This window comes from Gallus gallus, chromosome 23, assembly GCF_016699485.2.
Source record: "Gallus gallus isolate bGalGal1 chromosome 23, bGalGal1.mat.broiler.GRCg7b, whole genome shotgun sequence".
Taxonomy (NCBI): Eukaryota; Metazoa; Chordata; class Aves; order Galliformes; family Phasianidae; genus Gallus; species Gallus gallus.
In genome coordinates this window covers 3203432-3225986 of record NC_052554.1, presented here as the reverse complement: position 1 = coordinate 3225986, position 22555 = coordinate 3203432, and the positions used below count along the sequence as shown (strand labels likewise).

Sequence of the window (22555 nt, the reverse complement as noted above, 5' to 3'; positions counted from 1 at the left end):
ATGCTCAAATAGATGGGATTTTAACAGACAAGATCCCATTGATATTTATGTGAAAGCGCAGTAAGCTGCACTCAACCTTTAGAATCATGGCTTTGCTTAGGAAAATAGCTAAATCTGGAGATGGCCACAGGATCCTACCGTGAGCCCCATCCTCACAGAGCAGCCCAGGACCAGAGAGGGTCACCAAAGCAGTTGCAGAGAGGTCTAAGGAGTTTGGTGGGTCAGAGTTGGTGAATATGGGACTTACAGCCATAGACAGGAGAGCCCAAATGTTGGTCACATATGCTGTCGTACAAAAGTCCCAAGACATCACCTATGGCTTTGTCATCCTGCCCAAGGTCTCACCATAGTTCTAGTTTATCTATGATTCTTTTCATTGCCATGCCTTCTCGTAGAAACCCTCTTTCCTCTGGTGTGCAAAGGAAATTGTGTCACCCCCCAAAAAAGGATGAAAGTGCTAAAACGTGCCCTGCCAGATGGAACCAGGGAAAAGAAAGAAAGCTTATGGGATGCTGTGTGCAATCATGGCTGTGAGTCGCAGCCCAGGCTCTGCTGTGCAGAACAGGAGGTGGTTGCATGGAGCTGACCCCACCTCTGGCAGCATCACCTTCTTCTTTGACCACAGCAGTGCATCAGATCCCCTGTGCAGCTCCACCTTAATAGGATAAGCCAACCAAAACAAATGCCTGCTGCGAGCCTACAGTACCTTTATGATGTTAGTTTATGGGTGATCAATTATTTCTATTTATGACAAAATTACAAACTCCAGACTACAGAAACCCAGTGTCTTTATCAACACTATTGCTTATAATGCAGCTTGCTAACCACAATTCTTAGGTACCCCCCATTTCTGTCCAGCCTGACATAAATCTTGCAGAAACAGATTATTTGTGCATGGTGTGTGTGCTTGTGCACGTGCAAGGCTTTGAAGGACCTTTCCTACACTTGAAAAATATTTACCTGGAAACCAAACTAGTGATAAAGCTGCCTGGGCTTGCTATCAGCCCGGAGCATGAAGCAGATGTCTGCTCCATAGCACTGAAATGCTCAGGTCCAATAGCGTAACTCAGCCATGCTAGATTTGGCCAACATTTTTTATCTTCCTTGCTGTTTTTTCCCTTTCCTCTTTGTAAGATAAGTGGAACGCTAGGGGAAAAAAAAAATAGGAAGTGCAAATAGCCTTGTTAATAGATATTGGCTGGGTTTTATCAGTGTTATTTATTTATTTATAGCTGATTAACTCTTATCGGTGATGCCAGCTGTCAGCTAGGCAGGCAGGGCACCCATGAACACTGAATGCTGCTCAGCACCTGTACAGAGAGAGAGCAATTCTGCCCCTGGCATGGAGGAGTGTGCTCAGACCGGTCCCTCTCTAAGGCTGTAGGGACACGGCGGTGGCTCATAAGGTCAGCCCAGTGCCTGAGGACAGATCATGAGTGGGAAGAAGCAGAAGGGAACACGAGGACGTTTTTTGAACCTCTACACTAGAACTGATTGATCTGTTTTTCCATTGCCATCATAAACAGCCAGCGAAGCCCAGAGTCTGAGTGAGCATCGTGTCACACACGAACATCGTCGCATCACATGTGAGCATCACGTCACTTGTGATGGATGATGTGACCAAGTGTACGTGGGGAATGGAGGGACTCCAGGTCTGGAGCACAGTGGCAGCATCCGAGCTTGCAGAGCAGACCCTGCTTGGGGTTAGGCCATGGGACCCCCTCACTCCCACTAGGAGTCTGACAGCCCTGGAGACAGCCATTAGTAACAAGTTCTTGGGGTGTGCTGGGCCTCATGTACCATCCCCAGACCACCCTCCACATGCCATTCTATTCACGGGAATGTTGGACTGAGATGGACCTCAGCTCAATCTGCAGGGATTATTTTCCTAAATCCCTGTATGTCAGTGGGTACCTAATTCCCATAGCCAGCTCTGAAAATCCCTAAGTCCATAACTCAGCATATTTAAGTATGTTCTTATTCCTCACCAAAGCCAACTGACTCAAAAAATTAGGTTGGGGTTTAAACATTCACTTAATGTCATGCTGAAGCAGTCCTATTTTATATGCTCCCACTTCTCTGAATCCCTAATTAGAAGACAAATATACCTCTGCTTCACCTAGTTGCTGTGCAGCTTAACACCTTAGTGTTTGTTTGCAAAGTGCTTTCAGATGCTTGCTTTAAACGCGTTTTAAAAACTCAATTTAATGTGTTATGACTCCTACAGCCAGAGCCTAACAGAGTGTGGTTGGAAATGAGATTCTCTGTACCACATAAGCATTGTCATAACATGGAGCTTCTCCACAGCTGCATGTGCTGAGATACCTCTCGTGCTGCTTGGAATCTATCTTAGATAATTTAGGGGCCCCATTCTCATATACAGCCACCCAAAATCACAGGGCAGGCTCCTAGCTGCAATGCCCCCTCCTGCCTGGGATGTGCTCATCCTCACAGTGTTCCCAAAGTGTTGGTGGATGAAAGCTTGCTGCCTCTGGAGCAAGGAATGGAGCTGATTGTACTTTGGATGGATATGGGTTGTCCTGGTGGGTAGGGCAGATGGATACCGCTCCTGGCTTCATTCTCACTTTGGCCATTGCTCAAGGAAATAAGTTAATGGTGTTCCATTGGGAGAGAAGAGAAGGGAAGAGAGGAGAGGAGAGGAGAGGAGAGGAGAGGAGAGGAGAGGAGAGGAGAGGAATTGCCTTGTTGGCATGCTACTCACAGGAGGTATCAATTTAAGCCCCTTGCAAGTCAACAGGACTTGGGCTCCTCAGCTGCCCTATCACTGCTGGAGGGCAGCAGCCCAGCGGGACAAATGGGTGGGAAGTTGGTCCAAGGAGGAGAGGCAACGAGGAGAGCTCCCACATCCTTCTGCTGGCGCCGCGATGACATCGCGTGTAATGTCTGCAGTGATTTCATGAGCGCGTGTGACTTGTGCATCACAGAGGGAGTTTTAAATAGCCTTGGGCACAGTGGTTATTTCCTTTGTTGGTCTCAGGAAATCAGGTTCAGGATGGAGCTTGCCTGAACTGATAGGGAAAAAAAAAGGGGGAGGGAAATGATTCGCAGACAGATTAAGCAAGTTTTCGTTTTCATTGGAAAAATGTCAACATTTTGGCACAGCATCCTGCTTGAAAACAAATCAAATGTCAACCGAAAGCCAAGGATTTTGTTTTCCCAGTGAAAAACTGAAATTTCCTGCAGGAAACAGGCAGATCTCATGGGGAAAAAAAAAAACCCAACATATATATATATATATATATATATATGCTTAAACCCCAGCGCAGCAGGGAAAGCTTACAGCTGCAACCCCTTCCCAGGCAGAGTCCCATGAAGGTGGCAGAGGCACAGCTTAAAGGAGGAGGATGCTCCTTGTTAAGAGAGCTCGTTGTAATTCTATCGAGACAAAAAATTATGTTAAACACTCAGGAAAAATCAGTCTTGCTTTATCTTTGGCTGCTTGCTTTTTAGCCGTTCTCTCTTTAATGGAATTACAGAGATATTTTTGAACAGCACAGCGCCTTATCTTAACCTTTGCTCTCTTTTTGGAAATGATTTAGAGCAGTTCTCCTATCTGGACAGCATTAAAGGCCTCACAATCTGGTTTTCCACCTCTGTTCCCTACTCCCTACCCCCAGACTTTAAATTATTAGCGGAAAAGAAAAAAAAAAAAAAAACACTTTGATTTTGAAAGCAAAAGTTATTGCCCAGGAAAACAGATTGATAAAATATTGTCCTTTTGTGGGGGCGGGGGGGGGGGCTGGTAAGCTAACCAGCCTTCCATTGGTGCTGGCAAAGAACCATGCAAGGAAAGAAAAGCAGCTCAAGGGGCAAGTCTGCTGGAAAGTCTGAAAAATAGCCTGAGCTGCAGATTAACTGTGTTTGTTTTGCGTGCAGCATTGTCTCGCCCGCTTGCCGTGGGGGTTGATGGGGCCTTTGCAGAATGCACGGAGCTATTTGCTTAGCTGTGCTGTTGTTTCTCTGAGTCCTTCCACTGCAATGCCTCTGGTTGGTAACTTTTCATCGAGCAGCTCTGGCTGTGCTGAGGCCGCTCGCGGAGGCAGTGTTGTCTCATGAATAAAGCACCACAGCCAAGCAGAATTTAAGATACGGATCTCTTCCCTTTTCCTGTTCATCTCCCTTATCTGATGGATCAGTTCCATTATTATAAGGGACTTCAGTGCTGAAATGAGACCCTCTGGTGCCGAAGAGAGCGGCGGAGATTTCGCTCAGCCATTCTCACCATGGGGCTGCTGACTGCCTGAAAGCTGGGCAGGAATCAAAGGAACTTCTCTTTGCTCTGCTCCAACCCTGGCCTGCAACGTGGTCTGGAGCACAGCAACTCCCCACTCCCTGTATCATCTTATGGCAGTTGTCACAAGGACACATTGATGGGGACACACCTGGGGACCATTGGGAGCCTTTCCCTGCAGCAGTCCCACTGAGCATCCCCAGCCCTGGGCACAGCTCGCAGTAGAACAGATTAAGCATGAACTGAGCCTTTGTTTCCCATGCTGGGAATGCTCTCAGCTGCTCATGCACTTCTCTTAGGAAGCCCCTTCTGGTGCCATTCAGACAAGACGTGGAAGATTTGCTCTTCCCGATGAAAAAAGAAAAAAATGCAGACAAGAATTGATCCCATTCATTTGCATCTGCCAAACTTTTGCAGGGTAAGGCTTATAAAGAGGGGCTGAATCTTGCACTCACAGCCCACCAGGTCCAACCACTTCACCCTAAGTTTTCTTTAGGATGAGGGGTGATGGCCTCACGTTGCACCAGAGGGGGGATATAAGGATATCAGGTTGGGTATAAGGAAGCATTTCTTCTCAGAAACAGTGGTGATGCACTTACACAGCTGCGTGGTGGAGTCATCGCCCCTGGAGGTGTTCAGTGACCATGGAGATGTGGCATTGAAGGATGTGGTCAGTGGGCACGGTGGGGTGGGTTGGGGTTGGACTTGGTGATCACAGAGGTCTTTTCCAACCTCAATGATTCTGTAGCACTGTGATTCATCCTCCCCATTTGCTCCCTTTTCACATAGCTCCTTGCAGAGACCATTGTTTCTGTACATTTTTGTACAGCGCTTACCACAGAGGCAAAGAATGGTCAGTGATGGAGGAGTCACCACAATGTATTTAATAAATATTAATGCAAGGAGAGCAGCAGATGAGGTGAGATTTCACCTTGAGAGCTGACCCGGGCAGCACTGGTGTGGTTGGGCCAGGGATGCTCACAAGCAAAATGTGCCTGGAAGGAATCAGGAAAGCTAAATACCAGATGTCAGTAGATTCTGGATGGAGTCATTAGGAAAAGCAGTGATGTGGAGAGAACTTGGGGGAATTAATGAAAGCATTCAGCCCTAACTGCAAGAGGAGAGGAAGAGGAAGGAATGGCAGGAGATCTGCAGAGAAATGAGGAGTCAATGAGGTGGATATGCACAGAGGCTGCTGTGAGGTTTGTGCTCAAAGGGCAAAGATGCGGGGATGGAGCAGACCCAGACCTGGTGCAAGGTGAGGGAGATGGCACTGCATGGAGCTGAGTGTACGGAAGGGGAGGGGAGAGGAAGGGAAGGGAAGGGAAGGGAAGGGAAGGGAAGGGAAGGGAAGGGAAGGGAAGGGAAGGGAAGGGAAGGGAAGGGAAGGGAAGGGAAGGGAAGGGAAGGGAAGGGAAGGGAAGGGAAGGGAAGTGCACAAGGGCACGAGCGGACCTGCTGCACTCAGTTATGCCATCTGCTTCAGCTCGAGATGCCTGAGCAGACTGTGACTTACAGGGATGTTTGAAAGAATGCACCTCCACACTCACACAAATCCAGCCAGAAAAAAATGTGAAGCTTTTCCCCAGAGCAACCCCAGCAATTTGAATGATGATAGAAAGACAAAGGGCATAAATCCAGGTGGAAAAAAAATCACTGCAGAAAGCTCTGCACGCCTCTTCTTTCCACCCAAACATCACAAATCTGGTTTGCTCCTTCCCCCACTGAGCAGTTTTATAGCCCAGGCTTGGGGGCAGCTGGATTTGCATCTGAACTCCTCCCCCCTCGAGGCAGCACTTCCTACCCATGCTGGTTTGAATCAGATGCAGAATTGCCAAAGGAAAATAAAATGCCATCTTTTTTTTTTATTGAATATTTAACCACTGCTTAGACTCCTCCAAGGAAAGGCCCTGATATTGCTGCTTGGATTGAATTATGATGGCTCCGCCTGGAAGTTACATATTGCCAGCGCTCCATTATTCATTAATCGTGGCTTTTCCTATCACCACGCACTTCTCAGCTGGTGCCTTGCCTGTGCAATGCTGTGGGTAGGGAGGAATGTGAAAGCCTCGCTCTTAATTGTTCAGGGATTTCAGACACGGCTTTTAAAATGTCAGCGGCGGTCCCTGAAAGATGGCATCGTTTTCCCCACGAGCTCTGGAGTGCCAACAGATGTTAACGGCCCCCAGCTCCACTCGGTGTGGAGCCACGTGGGCTGTAGAGAAGGCAAACAAGAGCAGGAGATGCACGGAGAGGTGGAAGAACACCCACACCCAGGGCTTGGTGTGGAACACAGCACTGCTCCATGCACCAAAGCAATGCACAGCGCTGAAGCTGCCATCGGGTGGAGAGGTTTAGCAGGAAGGAAACACGCGTGGGATGTTTCCTGGACCGCTTCCTTCTGCTGCAGCCTGAAAGTGGTGCTGGGGAACTGTTGTATCCTGTGATGCTCAAAGGAGACATCCCACCTGCAGGCTGAAAAACAGTGGTATCTCTGCAGAAGGGACTCTGCAGGGCATGAGGTGGTGCAGCAAAGAAGGAAAAACCGAGGGCTTCAGCACAGCCCTGCTGCTCCGAGGCACCATCCCCTGCCCTCCTGCAGGCTCCACAGCCCCCCAAGGGGCTTTGCTGTGCCCCTGGAAAACAGAACATCCCCTCAGCCCCCAAACGTCCCTCAGACATCACACTGTTCCTGCAGTCACAGAACGTGTTTATTGCGGGGCAGGCAGGGAGCTGGCATGCAGTGGCAGCCCTGTGCTCCCCTCGCTTGTCCTTCAGTTTAATGGGATACAGGCATAAATCATAGATCTGATACTGCACACAGGCTCGGCTATATTTTTTTTATAAAGAACATTTGCTCTGATTTATAGAGCACTGGGTTTTGAATTAGTCTAGCTTGAAAACTGAATCAAATCTTTCCATCAAGTCTGTTTTTTTGCATTATGAATGGCTTAGCTGTTTAGTAATGGAATGCCAATCAGCCATTGCTTCTCTCCATAGGCAATGCCGAGAAGATCATTTCAGAACATAGACTCTGTGATTAACTGAAATGAACTGTAAAATTGTATTTTGTTTAAAGCTTTTCCTTTTGCTGGGAGATTCCAGAGCGGAGCATGCTGGCATGAATGGGGTTAAAGGAGGAGGGGGTGCGGAGGGGACACATGGCTGAGCTGCCATGGTGTCTGTGCCAGGGTTTTCTCATATGTGAAGCAAAGCTGATCCTCTCCGATGCTGTAGGGATGGCTGAATGGTTGGGACCAGGTCTGAGGTGTGGCCTGAAGTTTGCACGAATGAGGGAATGAGGTTTTACTTGCTTTAAGAGTAGGTGCATGCCCTGCTTGGGTATAAGCAAAGGCACTGCTGGAGCCATTCCTCCTCTGACCCTGCGCTGCTCCCAGAGTGCTCTCCTACATCCCATACTCCCCACTCAGGGGCTGCTGTTCATTTCCCTCCCAAACAAAAGCGTGAGCCTTAATTCCAGCCACGCTTTGCCAACCTTTGGTTCTGATGGACCTTTCTCCACGGAAGGCCCTTCACACCGAGGTGACAGCTCTCCACCTCCCACTCCTATTTCTGCTCTGTCACATGCACAGGAGCATCAATAACCTGCTTTTCAATCAAACAACCCAAGGTTCTCCAAATCCTTCGCATTCAACTGGAGTGAATTATTCAGTGAATTATTTTGCTGTATTTAATGAGTTCCAGTTTGATTTGACTAAATATAACTTTACAAACACGTTCTGCCTGCTCCCATCCATCTCAGCCGCCGCTTTGAGATATTCCTTTAAAGTCATGTTCAGTGGCTTTAGGTTAGGTCTCATTAATACAGTAATGATTTTAGTAAAGAGCTCACACGCTAAACCCACTCTGTGGAATACATTAGTGAAATCACTTTAAATGGGTTGAAATAAATAAATTTCCCAGGCTTTCATGATGGAGCTCCGGAACATCTGAGCAGATGGACACTGATGGCCAAAGGAAAGCTGTGCCTGTAATGAACTGATGTGATTCCAAGGAGACGTCCACAGACTCAGCAGTCATGGGTGACATTCCCAGCCTCAGTTTCCCTCCTGGCAGAGTGGAGATGGTAATAGGAACCCCTTGTAAAAACAAAAAGAAGGAGAAAACCCACAGATTTTGAGAGTGACAGATGAAGAGCTGTGTAAGAACAAAGTGCTCCCAAGTATCAATTCACCGGTGGCCACTTTGGTGCCTGGGAACAATATGTGTTTGATTATGCTGGCAGTGGTAGATTGCATTTCCTAAGCGCGTCCCTGGAAGAAGCTGGAGCTGGGGTCTTTCTCAGTGGGAACATCCATGAGCTGTGATGTATCACTTCATGCTGGAAACATTTATAGCATGCTCCTCGCAGTGGGCATTTGCAAAGCAGCTTCTTAAGCTTTTATCACAGCAGGATAATATCGACAACCAATGAACTTTCCCTTTCCATAGCAGTTTGAGAGGGATAGGTATTAAAATCCTCCACCCGCTTGGTTCCCTGTCGATTCTCAGCCATGCCGAGCAGCTGGCTCACCACGGGGCTGCAACTCACCAGGAAATGCTTTTGGCAAGGCATGGCCCCAGCCAGGGCTGCCCCACAGACCTGGGGGTGAGATATCCATAGACAGCCCCACAGGTGGAAATAGCTGTGGGTGAAGGAGGGCACCCAAAGACCCTCCTGCAGGGTGGCTCCCGGGTGGGAGCGCCACACTGTGTGGCTGTGCTGATGTACCCACCCTTGGGAGGAGCGTGGGGCTATAAGGTGTGCTTATCCCTGGGGATGGACAAGCTTGGTGCTGGAGTACGAAGAGAAAGAGGGTAAAAGGGTAGAATGAAACAAACCCAGCCAAGCAAGCTGCATCCCTGCTCTCCAGTTTGGATATTGGGAAGGGTTCCTTCTCAGAAGAAGTGGTCATAGTCATAGAGTTGTTAAAGCTGGAAAAGACCTTTAAGTAATGCATTAAAACAGGGAAGTGGTGGAGTCACCATCCCTGGAAGTGTTCTGGAAGCATGGAGACATGGCACGAGGGACACGGCTGGTGGGCATGGTGGGATGGGTAGGGGTCAGACTTGAAGATCCCAGAGGTCTTTTCCAACCTCAGTGATTTGATGGCTCTGTGATTCTATTCCATCCTCCTCTGCCTCCTCTCTGCTCACGACTTCAGCCAAAGGTCATTAAATCAATAAGCAGATTTCCTGGTATCTAACCAGCCAGGGTCAGGATCTTTAAATACAACAGAGGGACTGTGCTGTTGCATTTGAGCACAGCACCCAGCACACGGCTATATTTGTTCTCATGATCGTTATTATTGAAATATCATTCATGATCCCTTTATTGATTTTGGCACACGGAGCCGGGATGCAATGCTATGTTAAAACAGCAAATCTGCTGCAGCCTCAGTGCTGGTGGGCAGGGAGCAACACCACTCCAGTATGGAAGACTCAGGGTGCTGTGAGCATGGCTCTGGGACTCACCGTGTGCTCCAAATGGGGAGTTATCATCAATTACTGCTCCCAAGAGGAGATTTCCCACCTTCAAGAAGCTGGCCCAGCAGCTGCTCTTCTCATAGATGCCCATGGGATGAGCACAAGCCTTTGGGGTGTCACCTGAAGGACACTGCTCCTCACCAGGCACTGCTCTCAGGGCTCTCACCTTGGAGCGTCCATAGACGTCCTGGGGACAGGGCAGGCCCTTCAGTGCATGAGGGCTGCAGGCTGCACGCATAGACTCCAGCTGTCTGCTTTGATTCATGTTGCAATTTCAGCCTCTCTGAAACACGGTGTTATTTGCAGAGAGAAAAAGCCAACGCTGACTTTTTCAATGTCTTTCTGTTGAATGATCCTGTGCTCAGGCCTTAGGAAAGGGGAGGAAAGGGGAAGTCAGCAGCTCACCAAGCAAAATAAGAAGAAAAATGATAATAATAATTTTACTTTTTGTTTTTCCTCCTCTGCAGTGGGATGAGAGCGCACAGGGTTGGTGCCCGTGGCACTGCTGGACTCGGAGCTGCAGAACCACCATGTCCTCTCTCCTTATCATCCTCCACATGCTCCTTTTTGGGGTAAATATAGCATCTCTCTCTCTCTCCACACTATCTTAAATCCTTTCTCTGACTCTGCACTTAGGATTCCAGCTATTTATCTGCTTTTACAGACTAGATTAGATAAAGATTTAGGTGTAATGGTGGATGGAGATGGATCGCAGGGAAGCTCTCCAGCCATCCATCTGTTCTTCCACCCATCCGTCTCTCTTCTCAAGCCCTGATACATTTCCCATCACTGGGAGCGAGCTCTCCTCCTAGATGAAGACTGAGGATAGATAGATGGATGGCTAAGTAGATCTTTATTTAATCTATCCATCTATCTATCCTCCCAGTCTGACCGAGCAGCCCATCTCCTCTCCTAATTTTTTCTCTGCCTGTCTGTGCTCGGAAGCTCTGATCCACCCGGCTCCCAGTTAAGGATTTACTACAGCTCCTCTCATCAGAGTGCAAATGTGTTTGACCCTTTTCATTACCCATAAAGTTACTTGTGTTGCTCCTTGTTTTTCCTGTAGAGAGAAGCAGAGCCTGAAAGCTAGCAAACACTCAGGCACTCCCCGCAATTAAACACCAGGTTAATCATCACTGGCGAGCTGAGAGCAGTGTGCTTGCAGCTAAGATGCACGAAGGACCCCAGCCCAAAAGATCAGAGCTCCTCAGAGTAAAAACCCATATCTCCTCCAGCACCATGGGGTTGCATCCATTTGGATGGCACCAGCGTACACATTGCTGGTTGCACACAGCCCTCCACTGGGCCATTTTTCCAAGAGATTGAAGGTTTGGTATTGTGACACCTTGGTGTGGCTCTGATTGAACACCCTGCTCCCATCTCTATCACATCATTTCTGGTGGCACGCAAAGCATTGCTGCAAGCAAAGCATTCCCCATTGCTCTGCAGCTCTCCCCTCCCTGCTACACCCTTCCCCTCCCAAAGAGAAGCTGTCCTGGAAAGGGGCTCCAGCAATGCTAAATCACACCTTATAACCAACAAAACCAAAGGAGGAGGAGGGGAAAATACACAAATACTGACCTGGGGAGCAATAAGGTCCTCAGCATGAGGAGGAAGAGATATTTTACCAAATATCTACTCAGTGAAAGTGAAATCTTGCAGTGAGGAAGCTGAATTCCAGCCCCACTCTTCTGCCTGCCCCCGGGATGCTTTCATCTCTGTGTTCCAGCCTTGATATCTGCAGAATAGGAGACATTTCTGGTTTAAAACGATTCCACATTTCACAACGTTGAGCTGATTGTCGTGAAATTAATTATTACAAACATAAAGTTAACACGGCAGAAAGGGAAACGAAACCTCCCCAGGATTGCCAGGCAAATTATTTGCAGAGATCAAAAGCAATTTCCCCTCCAGCTCTCCTATTGCAGTGGTGTCCGTGAGCCCCTCTTCCCACCCCAGCGTGGCTGGGGAAGGAGCTCTGTTGAACTCAGAACACTTTGGCAGGGCAGGAAAATGGTTTGTCCTCTGTTGGAAGCTCATTTCATGCAGCTGGAAGGGGGCATGGCAAGGCTGGGTGCTGGGCCCTATGGAAACACAAGGACTGGAGCATCAGTGCCTTCCCATGTGCACATCTACTGGTTATATCTATTGGCTGCAGCAGATGTTGGGAGCTGGTGGTGAAGGGCAGCCCATGTTGGGGGCACAGCAGAGTGGGGAGGGGGGGATGCTTTGCTGTAGGGCTCTTATCCCAGGCAGCTTGTCCTTCATCTCCTGAGCTACAAATTCATTTGGACACATGTTCTGAATTTAGAAACAAGCACATTCGGTGGAATTCATATTTTATGAGGCCCCTTTTAGGGGCATATTGTAAAAGAAATGACTAATTCTCATTCTCCCTTTCTTTACACACTTTTAAAACTAGTTAACAAGAGTCAGGAAATGTAAAAGACCTGCTCGGGCTGCACCATGAATCAAGAGGCTCAGGGGTGTGTGAGCATCCCAGGATTTGCTATGTGCCAGTGAGACACTGAGGATTAGAAGGTGGCTTTTCCACTCACAGCAGTCCAAGGGAGCTTTGCTGTTATCACCCTGAACCAGGTTTGGAGAGGAATCCAGTTAAATATTGCAGGCCTGGGGGTGCAGGAGCAAGCTCCATCCTTTCCCTGTGGTTCTGGCAATAGGTTTTACATCTTCTTCATTATTTTTTCTTTTAATCTTACAAATGGCACGCACAGAGCTCTGTCAAAAAAAAGGTGAGGCTGTAAAGCCCAGTGCTCAGACCTCTGACAGCTCAAATCTGCCATTTTAACGTTCATAGATATAGAGATATATGCTCTTATATGCACTCCAGCTGTCCACCTAGTGCAGGCAAAATGTCAGGGCTTTACCTTTCCAGGAGTGACTCACAGCGTTTCAACAGTCCACGCAGATGAGCTGTGGAGATGCAGCTCTGCCCAGCACAGGAATGCTGTGGGCAAGGAGGGCAATGAGCTTCCCCCAGAGGTTGCTCCCTGGAAAAGGAGGGCCCTCAAAACCACAGCTCCCCTTTGAAAATAAAGGCAGCACTCGTGTCCGTGGTTATTGTATAGTACTGACAATACTGCATGGGTCTGAGGGTGCTTTGGAGCAGCCCCAGCCCTGTACCACACTGCGGCAGACGCACAGGGCAAGAGCCCCAGGATGGCTCTGCTATAGCGACCTCCAGCACATCTTGATCCCAAATGGAGGTGTCCCCCTGGGGGCCGAGCCACTGTCCTCACCCCCCAGCCAAAGCTCAGGGTTTGGAAATTCAAGGCTGCAAAGCTTCTTTCCACCCTCTCTAACCTATAAATCATCCCCTAGCCATTTGTTTTGGGGTAATATATAGTTCCTGCCATAACCACCATGAGATAAAGCATTGTAAGTGTTACAACATGTGGCTAATCCCTTTAATAGATCTCTTGCTATTAATTTAAGTACTTGCTTTGGCTTTGCGTGGCCCTGTCATTATTCCTGTGGATTATGTCTTCAAGGTGGCCTATCTGCCTTATCCAAATACTTTTCATATTTCAAACTCCAGAGCTCACTTAGCATTCAGCACAAAGCAGCCCAACACCTTGCGGAGCTGCTGAACTACTGAAGCATAAATCTGTTGCCTGTCTCACGGCGAAACAAATGGCTGCAAGTTAAAAGGAAGAAGGATCCACGCTGTATCATTTAGCAGTGATGATCTTAAATGCAGCTTCAGACAGGTACAATTTGCTCCTTCCTTGAGCAACGGGAAGGTGTGTTTCCTCAGCAGTCTTGTAGGCCAGTTGGGAAAGAGTAGCATTGACCTGAGAGTCACCAGAACATATCTGGTCCCTTTTGCTCCCTTATAATTAACCTGCTTGGGCATACTGAAGGTCAAGTGGCAAAATTTCTTTTCTGTTCTAATCACAGATGGGTTTTGAAGAGTCAGAGGAGAGCAATTGAGGTGCTGCCGCAACCTTGGCAGAAGTTAATGGGCCCTGATGCTGCTCACCCCAGTGCTGAGAGGCATCGGGAGCTTCAGCAGTGAGTTTGCATGCAGCCCCGTGGGTCCCCAGCTGCTGACATTCACGTTTCAGCCCAGGATTTCCCATCCATGCTAAGCATACTGCTGGCAAGAGCTGCGTTGCTCAATGACCATGCTTTCCATGCAAGGATGAATTCATAGCTACAAAGGTCATAGCATAGGAAGGTTTGGTTTGGAAGAGGCCTCCAAATACCACTTAGTTCCCTTGCTGTTTGCAGGGCACCTCCCATAGACCAGCTTCCCAAAGCCCCATCCAAGCTGGCCTTGAGCACCTCCAGGGATGGGGCAGCCACACTTCCCTGGGCAGCAGTGCCAGGTCCTCACTGTTCCCTTAGTACAGCATTTCTTCATTATATGTGCTATCCAACCAAATGCATCCAGAGATACCGGGACAGGCAAGGAAATGGAGCCCCAGACCCCTTTTGGAATGCCTAGCCCATCACTCACTGTTTTAATTGAGATGCCAAAGCCAAGCTAAGATGCTGAACCTACTTGGCTTGAGTTCATTTCTGGTAAGTAACGACTATTAGTATTCAGGCCAGAGACCTCACAGCATCATACAGTTCAATATTTTCTGCCCCTGTAACAAAGGCAATCTATTTTGTATGCAGAATGCAGGAGTGCAACCTTTTGTTACGTGAGTTTCTTAAATTTTTATCTCAAAAATCAATGAAGGAATTGGAATTTCCACGTCTCATTTTATAGTTAGGAGAAAAAATAGGGAGAGCATGAGGGAAAATGATGAAAGAGGGGAAAAGGAGGAAAAACACCCAAGCTCATCCATATGCACTCATAAACTCTTTAGCAATTACTGCGTATTTTATGCTTTGGTTTCAAAGCTTTGAATGAGGGTTGGGTTTCTTTTTTGTCCTTCTTTTTTTTTTTCCCCTGCAGAATCTATAGAATTGCTTGTCTATTGTAGTTGATCTTCTTGGAGGAAGAAATTATTCTCCATCCAATTAATCTAATTAGAATGTAATCAAGTTGTAGAGATCTGTGCAGCAGTGTGAGTGATTAGGAAAAATTACCTTTCTGCAAAGAGTTTAAATTTAATTTCAGTTCCATAATCTAAAGCTCAAATAAAGGAAAGTGTAATTTGCAGTGCAGTACTTTGTGCCATTCCCTCCTGTTTCCTGGGTAGGACAGCGAATTTCAGCTGTATTCACAACAAACCACCCTCGTGCTTCACAGTTCAGTCCACATAGAGCAGCAGTTTCCATTTTGCAGAAGGAAATGGGATGATGTTCTGCTTGGGATCCCATCAGAGCACAGCCCAGAGGAGCTGCCAGCTGCTGCTGCTGCCAACCCTCAGCAGTGCCACAGCAGTTGGGTGAGAATCCACTCCTGGGAAGGGATGGGGCTGCTGGAGTGGTTTTGCTTTCTACATTGCCTCTAAATCACAAGTGAAAACTCAAGACTTCCAACCCATACGTGCCACGGAATGCTTTCTTGATTCTGGCTTTTCACCACATATGGAGGTTTCCAGATTCAGGAAATAGTAACAAATTGAATTTCTGTTTTTGAGAGAATTGTTTCTTTGGCTTTCAATCTTCCCATTTTCACTCAGCTGAGACACTGCACTGCAGACACTTCTTCCTTTTCCTTGGGGAAAGGTTCTTAGGTTTCTGGGTGGGAGGCAGATACACCCACAGTCTCAGCTCATCAATGCATCAGGCAAAGCCAACGCAGAAATGGTTGTATTCACTGCATGAAGTCCTGTTGAGGCTGAGGAGCAGAATAGCTGCCCTAACATCACACAGTTGTAAGCCATTACTGGCAGCTGAATCACAGAATTAATTTACCCTTCAGAGACCTCACCCACCCAGAACCTTGCAGCAGATCCTTCTGCTCCATCCCACTACCTGGATACATCCTGTGTAGGAAACCATCCTCCCAAAACCAAACCATCTGTCTCCTTGGGGACGTTCAGTCCCCACAATCACAGCTTCTTAGGCAAGTTTTCCACTGAGCTGCTGAGCTTCATCCTGGAAACCTCATGCCCATATTCACCAGTCCAAGCCAAGCAACAGAAATGGAGTACAGATGGACAAACACATACTTACATACATCCCTGGTCTGTCCCATGAGCAATTCCTGCTGTTCTCAAGCCACAGTCTCAAGTCAGGAGGTGGGGATGGGGTGAAGTCCCATTTACATTGCCCTGCCAGGGGAAAACAGAGAAAGAAAAATAAGGAAATTGACTTTGTGGTTCTAATCCTTGAATTCATGAATTCCAGAGTATTCTGAATATTGTTTAAACTAAAAGGAGCACTCACTTCCCACTTTTTTCTTTCTTTTTTTTCCTCCAGTATTTTGCAGCACTTTGAGGCTGGGAGAAGTGGTGCAGCAGCAATGACAACCAGGACATTGTCCCCTTGGGACATGCATTGAGCGAGACCCGGCTGCCTGCCTTAGCCCTTGAAAGGAAGGGGTGAAGGAAAATGGGAAAAGGAGAAGGTGGGAAGGAGAACGAGAGAGAAAAATGAATTGCTTAAAACTTCTATTACTCTTCATTACCTTCTGCTTTATGTAAGTTCCAAGGTTCATTTACCAGCTGTAAGTGGCCTGGTGCCTTTGTGTGTAGGAGTTGTCATGCCCATTGCTCCCATTAATGTACTGCGTGAAGCTAAAGGTAGCTTGGCTGGAGCTGCAAAGCCAAATCAATGTAACTAATGTACCTCGTGCCACAAATCCCTAATTGTCCGCCGTTGGACTGGATGGATGGGCTTGGAATGTTTGAATCTTCGCCGTGAATGGGGATAGCGGGGAGATGGCTGCTGCTGGGAGCTGCTCTGGGGGCTGTGGGGGAACACACAGTGTTCTGAAACCAGGAGAGGGGATGGGAGTGTCCTTAGGGCTGACCCACTGCGAGTTCCTCTGCATCCAGGAGCTGGAAGCGATGCTGTCCTGAGTATTCCTCAAAACTCCCCTTGGTGAGACTTGGCCATTTGCTGTCCTGTCAGCAGCCTGAGAGGGTGTGCAGAAATTTGAATGAATCTGTCCTTTTTCTTTTCTTCCCTCCCCTCTCCTCTTTTTTTTTTTTTTTTTAATGAAAATGTTGGTTTTTGAAGATAATCCTCAGGATTCCTTTAAAATCTGCTGGTTTGGTACAGCCAGGACAGCCAACTCCCACTTCTGGGTAAAAACAGCAGTAAAGCAAGAAAAACATTGTCTGAACACAGAGGAGTATTCGTCTGTTACCTGAGGGAATATCAGTTATTACAGATTTTTCCTAGCACATATTTGTAGGCTTGCTCATGTGCTGAGTTCCATTCCAACAAGAGGAAACTTGTAGGGCTCTTTCTCTGAGATTCTCAGAGAAAATAATAATCATCATCATAATGGTGTGGTTTATTATTCTGATGTGGAAATGAAGGTGTGAGCTGTTGGAAGCTCAGATGGTGCTTCTCTGGGTTTGTGCTTCTGCCAGGGGTTGGATTCTTATGGAAAATCCAATACTACAAGCAGCAGTTGGGGTCTCATTCAAAGTACCTCCACTGAAGTTGGACATCTCTAGCTATGTTGCATGTCATAAAAATAAGGTATATCCGAATCTACCTGTTGGTCTGTAATGGACATGGATAAGCCTGGCATATGAGGCGTTGCATCTTACAGAGGGCACAACAAAAGCTGGCTCCTGCCCTGAAGGCCTTGAAACCTGAATACATCTGAAGATCAGAGAGAAGAAGGAGGTGTAAGGACAGAGGTTTATCCAAGGTCTCCCAACTCAACCGCAAAGGATTTTCCAACCCCTCCACCGAAGTCGTCACAGCACAAAAGTGTTTTGTTGCAATGCAAAAGAAATCCTCTTTTCTATATTTAGCTGCAGAATTACTCCTGAAACGCAGTAGTTCTCACAGGCTCCTTGAACAAAATAATGTTATTAGACCGAGCGCCAGGAGAGGCAAAGGTGATTTGGCATCTCATTGAAATCTGCACCCGGCGCTGTTAACGATGGGGAACCTATCCGGATGTACTGCAAGCACAAACTCTTCAGATTTACACATTTCAGTCAGAGCAGCCTGCAACCCTTCTGCAAAAGCGGAGGAGAATTTCATACTTTTCCCCCCCTCTCTTTAAACTGAGACAAATCTCCACGAAAATTCATTACGCGGTTTAAGTGATGGGATTTATCACCCCATTCAGCTCCTCCAGCTCGGAGCTCTCCTCGCTGTCACACCAGTGAGGCAATTCTAATTTGTTTCTTTCATATTTCCCCCATGAAGTTCGTCTCCGAGTGATGGGAAGAAAATAGAGACGAGAGCCAGGGATGGCTCGGGGCAATGCACTGCGCCAGCGGCCAATTTTCTGCCTCCTGCTTCGCTGTCCTGGCTATGGAGCCTTCATGGAAGGGGAGACATAGCAGGAGGAGGATTGGAGTGCTCTGCAGAGGAGATACGGGTGCTGCCAGCAGCTGGCTTAGACTGAAATACAAAAATCCTCCTAAAAGGCATAAAAAAGCCACCGGAGCTTGAATGGGCCCAAGGCACCTGCATGGCCAGGCCATGGAGTTCCAACAGCAACGTGAAACTGTTGGTTGAGCATCTGAGAATTTATTTAGGCAGGTCCCTAAATCTGGCACCCATTTTAGATGTATACATCATTTATTAGAGCTGACCTTTATCTAGCGTTAATAATAAATTGATGATGCTTCCTGTTAAGCCTCATATAAACACATCTTTAGCTAATAAACACTCCAGCCGTATACCCAGAGAGTTTGTTTCTGTCTGCCTGGAGTTATTACCCCATAAACAAGAAGCAGCTCCACATGATCATCTAATTGATGTATTTTGCTCGATTCCCAATATGCCATAAAAAGGTATGTTTGTTGTGGAGAAACTACAGTTTTTATCATCTGCCTCATTCTAAGGGAGGATGACTGGAAGAAATCCACTTTATGTTTACTAAAATATTTAGAACAAGCAGTGAAAGATGGAAAACATCTTAGAATATCTATAAGTTGTATTAATACCATAGTCTGTCCTTGGGAATAAACCGTAGCTGTTGATAGATAGGTATTAAAAAGGGGAAGAGAGAGATCTCACTTTAAACAGACACGTATCTTATTTGATTGCAACACCATCCCCGTGCAATTCCAGTGTTCTCTCTCCGCTAACACCAAATTAATTCATTTTGATTATTGTTATTATGGCAAATGGCAAAAGGAATTAAAGGTGATGAATCAGGCGCTTACTGCGAGGAGCGAGCTGGGCTTCCCACCTCCCACTGAGACACAACGGTACCTGCATACGGCTGCGAGTCCATAAACATGATGGAGGAAAGTGGGGATGAAATCATTTGGCAGATGGGAAAGATTCTTTGCAAAGTAAGACTCTGCCAGACTTGGTACAAGACCCAAGATTGTCGCTGTGACCTACAAACAATTAGAGGTGTTCTTCCCTCGTCAAATCACGTGTGGCTCAAATGGGGGTGGTGTGGCTGTAGTGAGCTCTGGGACTGATCTGCTGAGCAACAGAAAAGCAATTCCTGCAGCCCATATCTGCTCAGCTTCACGCAGGAAGCACTTTGGGCATGGAGTGGGGGGACCTGAGGGTCGATACTCACTTCCCACAAAGGTTGGAGAATACAGCGTGTTCATGGTCCGCAAAAAGATGGGTAGGTCCAAGAGGACTGTGGGGAAAAGCCAAATCACAACCATGGGGGAAAAAAAAGGGAGAATGAAGAAACCAACCCTGCACGAAGGCTGCATGAAGCACTGTTGCCCAGGCTGGAGCCTCCTGAGCTCCATGGCACCTGTCAGAGGGTATCACTGGGATGTCTCTGTGCTCCCTGCATGATTCTGCCTGCCCTGCTTCAGTGCACCAGGCCCCAGGTGGACAGACTGGCTCAGAGGTCACTTCCAGGGTCTGCTTAGCAGGTCTGTGCTATGCCAGGGATGGTCGCTGTCACAGGGATAGGGAAGGTGCTCAGAGAGCAGCTCTGAGGGAGCCTCACCAGGGAGATGGACAAGACCTGGGTCTATGAGCATCTCCCAGTCCTCAGCTGTGCTGAGTGTGCTTGAAAACAGCAGTGCTGCATCTCCTGATAACCCAGTGGGACAACAAGGGCTGCTTCACAGGGAGGTGACACAGAAGTGGCTGCAGATGAGACAGCTCGAGGAGAGAAGCCTCCTGCCAAGGCCACCAGCTGTTCCTGTCCCATGTCTGAGCCAAACTGGGGGTCCCACGTACAGAGATGTTCTGGAGGGGAGGACTGTGGGATTGGAGAAAGGGGCAGAGGGAGGTGCATTCCTCCTGCCAGGCACAGTGTTCCTTAGAGGTGGGATTTGGGAGGTATTAATGATTGTGATATGTTATAATGTAGCAGCAGAAATGCTAACAAGAATTAGAGGAGCAGTTTGGGTGCAAGGTGGGGATGGGCACCTCTCCCTGTTAGCAGACTCCACTCTGCCTCAGCATCACCCAGGATGCAGCAAGAGAGGTTTCCTCGCTGTCCTCCCCACTTTGGGGCTCTGCCATCCTTCTCCACTGGAGCGACTCAAAGCCTCTCTCTCCCTTTTCCACTTCTAAGGGATGCAGCTATTTCTGTATTACAGAGAAGTTTTAGGAGAAGAATCCATTAGGGGCTCATTTGCAGCCATGCCCTTAGGCAGACGCAAACCTCGCTTCACTGAGATGATAGACTAATCCATCAACCTACTTCACCGCTGGCCTGTTCTGTCTGGAAACGACATTACTGAGCACAAACACCTCACAGCAGCCTGTGCCTGTCTGCTCACTGTGCAGCGTGAAGATGCTCGAGCACTCCTAAGCCCCAGAGGAAAGCTGCACAGCTCCGTGCCCACGTGCCCCATCACTGTGCTAAAAGGAGAGGGGTTCTTCTCCATGCGCTGCTCTGCAGGTTCTGCAAACTTGAATATTTGGGGGATGGACTTTGAGCGTTGCTGGGACAAGGAAAAAAACCCAGCTGTGCTCAGACCTGGTCCTGGGCCTTGTCTTCCTGTGAGGAACCAGCAGCAAAGGCAGATCCAGGCTGAATTTCCTTCCAGCTCCCGTTTTGGTCGATCTCTAATCTCGTAGTGAAGACCATTTGTGATAAGGGATGAGAAGAGCTTCCTGGATCAGATCAGAAGTGCCTCCTGCACAGCAACAGGGCATGCACATGGCCATAAACCCTTCCTGATCCTGACAGCCTGCAGCTCGGGGCCTTCCTGAGCCAGATGCACCTGGACAGCAGTCGTATTTAACAGCCCTTGATGGCTCTTTTCTGTACATATTTGTCTAATGACTTTTTGAACCCTGTTCTGCTTTTGGTCTCCACAACACACCCCGGAGTGAGCTGCACAATTGAATTGCACATTGTCTGAAAGCTCTTCCTCTATGAGGGGAGAGAGAGCTTTATCTTGAATTTCGTCTGCTTCTGGCATCGGTCTGAACTTAAATCTTCCTTGAATCAATGCAGGGAAGTGCAACTCATTCCTGGCCAAAGACCCATGTCTGGCAGGGGCAGGGTGAGATGGGACCTATGAAGGAGCTATTGGGTCCCCATGGGTCACTGACAACTCCCTAGTTCTGGCTAACTGGGTTCCTTCCGGACCATCCCTGCACTTTCAGGCTTGATAAGCTTTCCCATCACCACCAAGTTCCTTCTTAGTCTTTTTCCACCCACCGATCCAATGGGTCAGAAGGATTTATGTTCTTCCAGGGACACAGAAACTAAAGCAACGTAGTCCAATTTTTTCAAAGTCATGCATCAAAAGAGAAGCTTGAACGTCCCTAATTAGAGACTAAAAGAGAGACAGCCCTTTGTAGAGACCACTCCACTCGGTCCATTTTCAGCTGAAGCAGGGACAGCTCTGACACCGCAGCCTGGTTAGACTGGCCCAAATCAGACTGGCTTCCCAAAGTTCCATCAAGGTTTGTATCAAAGCAAAAAGTAAATCACAGGTTTCTTAAACAGAGCTCATCGCTATTTGGCCATTAACAGAGTGCTGAATGGTGACGGTGTGGTTTATCAGCGCTCTCTCCATGTGCCCCTAGATCATGACAAGGTTCCTTCAGGTGGTATCTGAAGTAGGTGTCAGACTGGGAGAAAAACAAGAAGAAAGTTCCTATCAGCCCAAGCACTCAGCACACAGCTCTGTTCTCCTGATGTTAAACACTGCTGACACAGGCCCTGCTCTGCACAAATCTGTAGCTTCCTTTAAATTAGCAATTCCACAGGCACAGTAGGAGCTTGCATGAGAATTGTCCATAAAGAGAAGAGAGTCACAATATCAGCCTAGCATGAAACCCTGGTTCCTGCTTTTTAATTAAGATTTCAAGCTTGTGTCTCCCCTGAGGTGCTGCGAGAGGTTTTGCCAGATAGAATAAGCAGCTAGGGTCCCTCTCAGCAAATTGGCTTTTCATAGGATCCTCACCCTGCTCACAAACCCTTCAGTGCCTAATTCTCCATGCCAAATTTGGGGTACAGCACCCAGAAGAAGGTAAGGCCCAGATGTCTGGTACTGGGAACTACCCTGGCAGCTCAGGTCCTTCCGTGATCCCCATGTCCAAGCAAGGTCCTGTGGGCAGAATGTGGAGGCAATGAGACACGAGCCTGGGGACGTGCTGCTCCCCAGACACCAGCCCTGGGATTAAACAGAAGCACAGGAACTCTTAGGATGATATTTCATAGAATCATTAGGGTTGGAAATGAGCTCTCAGATCACCAAGTCCAACCCCAGCCCTTCCCCACTGTGCCTTCTGGGGTAGACTCCAACAGCTGCTTACTTCTGCAAAACTGCTCCTGCTCTCCTTCCTCACCTCACCTGCCCAGGC

At 47.9% G+C, this 22555-nt stretch overlaps 2 long non-coding RNA genes across 2 annotated transcripts in view; one reads left to right on the top strand and one right to left on the bottom strand.

The window, feature by feature from the left end:
• LOC101748601 overlaps positions 1-22555 on the top strand; it is a 236523-nt gene that overhangs the window by 193105 nt on the left and 20863 nt on the right. Inside the window, exons 4-5 of the long non-coding RNA XR_006932075.1 lie at positions 10207-10311; positions 16085-16304. This is a non-coding gene — a long non-coding RNA (uncharacterized LOC101748601). The remainder of the gene's footprint in view (positions 1-10206; positions 10312-16084; positions 16305-22555) is intronic.
• Positions 1-22555, bottom strand: part of LOC107055020 — a 33475-nt gene that overhangs the window by 6648 nt on the left and 4272 nt on the right. The window contains exons 3-5 of the long non-coding RNA XR_001469930.2: positions 15839-15936; positions 11321-11477; positions 2723-10106 (exon numbers count right to left, since the gene is read on the bottom strand). This is a non-coding gene — a long non-coding RNA (uncharacterized LOC107055020). The remainder of the gene's footprint in view (positions 1-2722; positions 10107-11320; positions 11478-15838; positions 15937-22555) is intronic.